The sequence below is a fragment of the Rutidosis leptorrhynchoides genome, chromosome 5 (assembly GCF_046630445.1).
Source record: "Rutidosis leptorrhynchoides isolate AG116_Rl617_1_P2 chromosome 5, CSIRO_AGI_Rlap_v1, whole genome shotgun sequence".
NCBI classification, from domain to species: domain Eukaryota; kingdom Viridiplantae; phylum Streptophyta; class Magnoliopsida; order Asterales; family Asteraceae; genus Rutidosis; species Rutidosis leptorrhynchoides.
In genome coordinates this window covers 159,440,770-159,447,483 of record NC_092337.1, presented here as the reverse complement: position 1 = coordinate 159,447,483, position 6,714 = coordinate 159,440,770, and the positions used below count along the sequence as shown (strand labels likewise).

General features: G+C 32.5%; 1 non-coding gene across 1 annotated transcript; it reads left to right on the top strand.

The window, feature by feature from the left end:
* The first annotated feature begins 4,347 nt into the window (after nt 1-4,347).
* On the top strand, nt 4,348-4,454 carry LOC139850946 (small nucleolar RNA R71). The gene has a single exon (XR_011760319.1). It is a non-coding gene; the product is annotated as a small nucleolar RNA R71 (small nucleolar RNA).
* Nucleotides 4,455-6,714: the final 2,260 nt, after the last annotated feature.

The following is a 6,714-nucleotide window of genomic DNA, read 5'->3' as shown; positions in this document are numbered from 1 at the left end:
ATCCACAGTTGCCTCGGGTTTAGGTCAACGACACTTGCAATCAAATAGCCGATTTATTTTCGATTTTCAAAGCAAAGTGCACATTTGAAAGGCGGTTTAAAGTCTTACGTGACTATGAAAATTTAGATCCTTAAGGAAATTGGATCTTTATGAAAACATTTGATCTTTTGAAAATTCATTCTAGCTTTTACCCTAGCTAAGTTTTCCGGAATAACCCTTCACCGGTGTTTGCAAAATGTTTTTGTGGGTTTTGTGGGTTTCAGAGTTTAAAATTTTAGCTCAAAACTTTCGGTTTTGTGTCACCCACTTGCTAACCTTGTATTAGGAAAGCAACACGTCCAGTTTCGGTAAACTACCGTCCGATTGTAAAGGAAAGCGTTGAACATGCAACTGTTAAGGCACTGTATAATGACATGCTTTTGATTATGGTCTACATCGTGTCGGATGCAATTACTATCCTTTGTAGGAGCAATAGCAAAGATCACCCTATAGTTTTTCGGTCTGGCACAAGGTCCTGTCTTTGACCATGCTATGCAACCACCGTTCTTACGGTTGACACCCGATTTGGTTCAGGTAACCTAATGAATTTCGGTGAATTCTTAGGATTTTACGTTCAATAGTAATGAACGCATTGAAAATAGGTTTTCAGAAAATAAATCGGTTTTAATTTGATCAAAATATTTTCTCGTTCAAGCTCGAGTTTATATATCATCGAATTCCATGAGTTTGAAATTCTCAATCTTTAAGGTCAATCTCAAGGATTGAGTAATACCAGGCTTAAAAGCTGATTTTTAATCTTTAAGGAGATTATCCTTTCTGGGGGTCTGATTCATTAGTCTTATCAAGCAAATTTGCACGACGCCCTCCCTATTTTACGAGACAGATCCTCTCATGGTTAGGATAAGTCGGAACACATGGCGACCCTGTTTGATGTTGAGGTCCGTGGATTTCCTGCTGATTTTAGAGATGACTTTTCTAGATTTTTCGTCAACCTACAGCTGATCTGGACGACAACTTCCTGACCTAAATCAAGAAGCGCGTGTCTTTTTCGGAAGACTTTACTTCCTTTTAATGATAGAATTGATTCATCGTGTAGATCCATCTATTCTTTCAAAGGTATTACAATAAATCGGGTAAAACTGATTAGTTTAGTCCAAAGCAAAAGTACCTGCAATAATCTGTACCAAATATGTGATATGTGTTTTAAAGAACTTGGTAAATTCTTCCCACACTTAGCTTTTATTTATTCTTTTCTTTGCCTTTTTATTCTCTTCTATTCCATTTTAAATGAATTCAAACATTTTGGGTTGTTTCTCCATTTATGTTCTCTCCGAGGTAACAATAATTTCGGCATTAACACCTAGTTTTATCATTCATAAATATGTATAAACATGATTTTAAATTCATTTAGTTGAACATTTTTCAAATTCTCATAAAATTTGGCAATTAAACCAAGTGTAAACCCGAGAGAATTTATAACACTTCCCCACAATTGAGATCTTGCAATGCCCTCATTTGTAAGAAATCAATAAAAAATTAAATTCATGAGGGTGATTAGCGTAGAAAAATGATTAAAAAAATACCGAGTTTGCAAACATATTGTTTTATATCGCATTTGATATTTTACGTCTTGCCGTCAAAATTAATAGATTTTGCTGAACTTAATGTCAGTCTTTGAAAGTGCGATGTTTTACCCTGTTTTGTACATAAGATAAACTACAAACATATATAATATATATATATATATATATATATATATATATATATATATATATATATATATATATATATATATATATATATATATATATATATATATATATATATATATATATATATATATATATATATATATATTTTATAAAACCTTTATTTATTAAAACAATTTAAATGAATAATTTTTTTTTAAAAAAATTTTGTTTCCTTTTACTTTAGGTAGTTTCGGTATGTTTACCTAGTCCGTCCCTCGACAAAATTTAAAATTTGTCGTTTTAAAGCGATTGTTTTAAAAACAAAGATTTTCGGGTTTTTTAATTTTTTTTTGGCATACTTTAGATCAGTAATATTAAAAATAATGATAACAAAATTTTTCGCCCCGTCTTTGGGTAAAGCAATTTCGATTCTATGATCTAGTCTTTAACTTACGACGAATTTTAGAAATCATTTTTTAAACTTAATGAAATAAAGTAAATTTTGTTTTTAAATTCACACAAAACTTAAATTTAAAAATGCATATTAATTTAATACAAAACCTACAAAACAAAAATTCAGAATGGGGGGAGAAAACTAGTTCTTTAGTGTCTGCTAGTGGAAAAGACCAATCGGATTCCATTCTCGGAATTACACGAGAACATAACAACTAACTCTAGACAACAATTTTTTTTTTAGAACATTTGAATCTCCCACACTTAGGTAGCTGTGGTGTCGAATTGGTGATTAACTTCATTGTCAATTTCTTTTGGACCATAATCAACTTGCATATCTGTGACTTTTGCTTTAAGCCATTGGTCGGATTTCTGTATAATATCCACAAATTCAACTAGTTTTGCCTTTTCTTTAGGCAATAGATTGGATACTAACCGGTCACATAACTTAAAGTTCCCCTTGGTTCTAGCATCGCGAATCCGTTTAATAAGTTTCTTCATTGAACTATTAATAACGGGGTCATTTAATTTCGTATCAACAACGGGGTTCTTTGTTATCAAGTTATCATTAGGTGTTACTTCATTTTCCCCACACTTAAGCATTTTATTATTGTTAAGCACTACCGTTGGAGTTGGTAAAACAACATGGTTCTTACCAATCATTTTTGTTGGTTCAACGGTTTTGGTTGGTGGAGATTTAGCCTTTCGACTCACAAAGGTGACCGATTTGTCACCATCACTAAGTGTCATTCTACCCTCTCTTACATCAAATAACGCCCCGGTGGACGCTAAGAATGGTTGACCTAAAATTAGAGGAATGTTTGAGTCCTCTTCTATGTCAATGACAATAAATTCTTCTAGAAAGGTTAAATTACCCACTTGAACGGGTAGGTTGTCAGCAATTCCAACTGGGTGCCTAATTGTTTGATCAAAGAGTCGAACATTCATTTCCGTTGGACTTAACTCACCTACTCCTAATCTCTTATATAATGAAAGAGGCATAACACTCACACTCGCACCTAAATCTGCTAGTGCATCATACATGACACAATCACTAAGTAGACAAGGAACAATAAATTCACCCGGATCACCCATCCTGGGTGGAGGTTTTGGTGGAACTGTCTTCACCGGGTTTACTTTTACGGTTTTTGTTTCTTGCACTTTCTTATTCTTCTTCTTCTTTCCAGAGGTTTCACAAAATTTATTAAATATTACTTGCTCATACTCAACTCCTTTTCTTGGAAACGGGATGGGTGGTCTGTATGGTGCCACTACTGGCTTTACATACTCGGGTGGTGGTGGTGGTGGTGTAACTTCTTCATTGTTACTCACATCTAAAACCTTCCCATCTTCTGGTGTTGGTTTTTCAGAATTTGTTGACACCATATTAACATTCTCATTCTGAGAATTTACTTCAGTATTACTCAGTAGCTTTCCTTGTTCCCTCTCACTCATCATGCTAGCAAGAGTACCTACGTGTTTTTCTAGATTCAAAATGGAAGCTTGTTGAGTTCTTAATGACTGATCAAACCTCTCATTCGTTTGGGTTTGAGATGTAATAAATTTTGTTTGAGATTCCATTAGCTTTGCCATCATTTCTTCCAGATTTGGCTTTTTCTCTTCGGTTTGTTGTGGTGGTTTATACAAGCTTGGTCTTTGTTGATTGAAAGTGTTGTTTTGAGTTGGTTGGATATTCGGACCTTGTTGGTTGTACGAGTTATTCTTGGGTCCATTTGGAATGTAAAGAATGTTTTGATTTCGATTGAAGTTTGGCCTTGGTGGTTGATAATTATTTTGATAATTATTTTCCGGTCGTTGGTTCATGTAGGAAACATTCTCACGTTGTTCCATCGTTTGTTCAATGTGACAATCTTTTGTTAAGTGTGGTCCTCCGCATTGCTCACAACTGATTCGTATTGCGTGAATATCTTTATTCATCTTTTCCATTCGTCTCTCGAAAGCATCTATTTTTGTGAAAACGGAATCAAAGTCATGGCTAGAATCGGCTCTAGCCGCTTTAGATGAACGAAACATATCTTTTTCCTGGTGCCACTCATGTGAGTGGGATGCTGTGTTATCAATAATTTTGTGAGCTTCGGTAGCGGTTTTCTTCATAATGGAACCACCAGCTGCTGTGTCGATGTCTTTTCGTGTAGCAACATCGCATCCTTGGTAAAATATTTGTACTATTTGATAAGTGTCTAAACCGTGCTGAGGACATCCTCTCAACAACTTTCTGAATCTTGTCCACGCCTCTTATAATGTTTCATTTGACTTTTGCACGAACGTAACAATTTCTCCTTGAAGTCTCACGGCTTTAGATGCTGGAAAGAATCTTTTAAGAAATTTTTCAACTAAAACATCCCATGTATCAATCGCTCCTTCAGGTAACGATTCTAACCAATCTTTGGCTTCTCCCTTTAAAGTCCAGGGAAACAACATGAGATAGATCTGTTCAAACTCAACTTCTCTAATTTTGAATAGAGTACAGATCCTATTAAAGGTACGAAGATGTTCATTTGGATCTTCTTTTGGCGTACCACTAAATTGGCACTGATTAGTTACCATGTGTAGGATTTGTCCTTTAATTTCATAATCTGGCGCATTAATGTCTGGCTTAATAATGGAGTGACCTTGGCCCGTGCGTGTAGCTCTCATTTGATCTTCCATACTTAGAGGTTCCGTTACTTCCATAATTGAATTTATTGAATCCGAATCACTAGAAGATTCTGATTTAATGGTTTCTTCCTCGACAATCTCTGGTTGAATGGTTTGTAGTTCAGGAGGAATGATTAGTGGTTCAGGATCTCTGAATTGTACTTGAATATCCTCCGGGTTCTCAATTGTGAGGTCGGGTTCAAAAAATGGATTATTGGAAATTTGAATTGGAGTACTTGGTCGACTTGATGATGATTCTAAAGAAAAATCAACAGCAACAATGTTGGCTAGATGTCTTGATCGAGTTACATGTGGTGAACGTAAGAAAGGTGGTGAATGTTTTGCTCGATGCATTCACTGAATATCCTATTAGTTATAAAGATAAAAATTATTAAAGTTATCAAATTAATAGACTTTTCTGATTTTGCCCACGTTTCGAATAGCCAATAGATGCAGTAGGTAGTCAGGACCCTTTAAATCGGAAGCCCACAACTCGCCACTAACAAATCCAACTATTACTACGAACCAGAAAATTTTAGATGTCTATCAATTTAATCGCTTAAAATAATTTTTCGTCGAAATTTTGAAATAAAAATCTATGTCCTAAAAACTAGAGCGTAGAAATGAGAAAGAAAAAGAGTGCGTCGAAAAATAAAAAGTCGAAAAATAAAAATAAGAATGTTGAGCGTCGAAACTTAAAAGTCTAAAAACTAAAAATTAAAACTTGCGTCTAAAGGTATTAAAGCTTAAAAGGAATTCTAAATCCAAAAAGGCAATAACTTAAAAAGCACTAAAATTTATTTAAAACTAAAGCGATAATTGACGTCGTAAAATTCTAAAGCGCCTAAATTTTAATCTAAAGAAAAAGCACTTAAGGGATTTTACGGCAAAACCTAAAAATCTAGAAGTATAAAATAACTACGACAAAATACTAAACTTAAAACTATATAACGAACGATAAATATTACGAAATAAATGATTAAAAAAATACAAATTATAACTAAAATGATAAAAATAATAATTAAACTTAAAAGTATTAAACTAAATAATTAAACTTAATATTACAATTTAAAAGTATTAAACTAAATAATTAAAAATTATAATTAAACTTAATATTACAATTTAAATATAAAAACTAGAATTAAAAACTAATTAATAAACTTAAACCCTAAATAATAATAATAATTAAATCTTAACCCTAAATAATATAATTAATTATAAATAAACCCTAATTCGTATTAATTACGCGTACTAGGTTGTCAGCCAGATCACTTCATGTCATCGCATGGGAATAGAGCTGTGGGCTCATGCGATCGCATGGCCCAATGTTCCAGGAATTATTCGGGCTTCAAAGGCTTTTTTTAATTTTCTGATTTTATATTATAGAAAATATTTATAGAATATTTATATAAAATATAACAAACTTATATTTTAAAATCTTAGAAATAAAAGTACTCTTTTTTTAATTTTATATATAAAGTCTTAAAAATATATATTTTTTTTCTTTTTAATATATTTTTTTAAAACTTATTATAAATATAAAATATATTTTTTAAATAAGAAATTATTCAAAAATATAGTTATAATAATATATAGCATTTTTACCGAGTCCCCGGCAGCGGCTCCAAAAACTTGATGTGTGCAGCGGTGTATACGAAATACTATTATTTTTAATACGAAATACGATACAATTTACACAAGTTTTATTATTTATTTATAGATGAGATATATCTAAACCTTGCTACAACGCTTATAGGCAGTGTACCTAATCGTAGAGTAGTGTAGTTTTTAGTAAGTCCGGTTCGTTCCACAGGGAGCTAGCTGAGTTTAACGCTATATTTTTAACAACTATATTTATATAAAATATATATAGTAATATTATTATAAAAGGGGGTTTTTACCGTTTAATGAC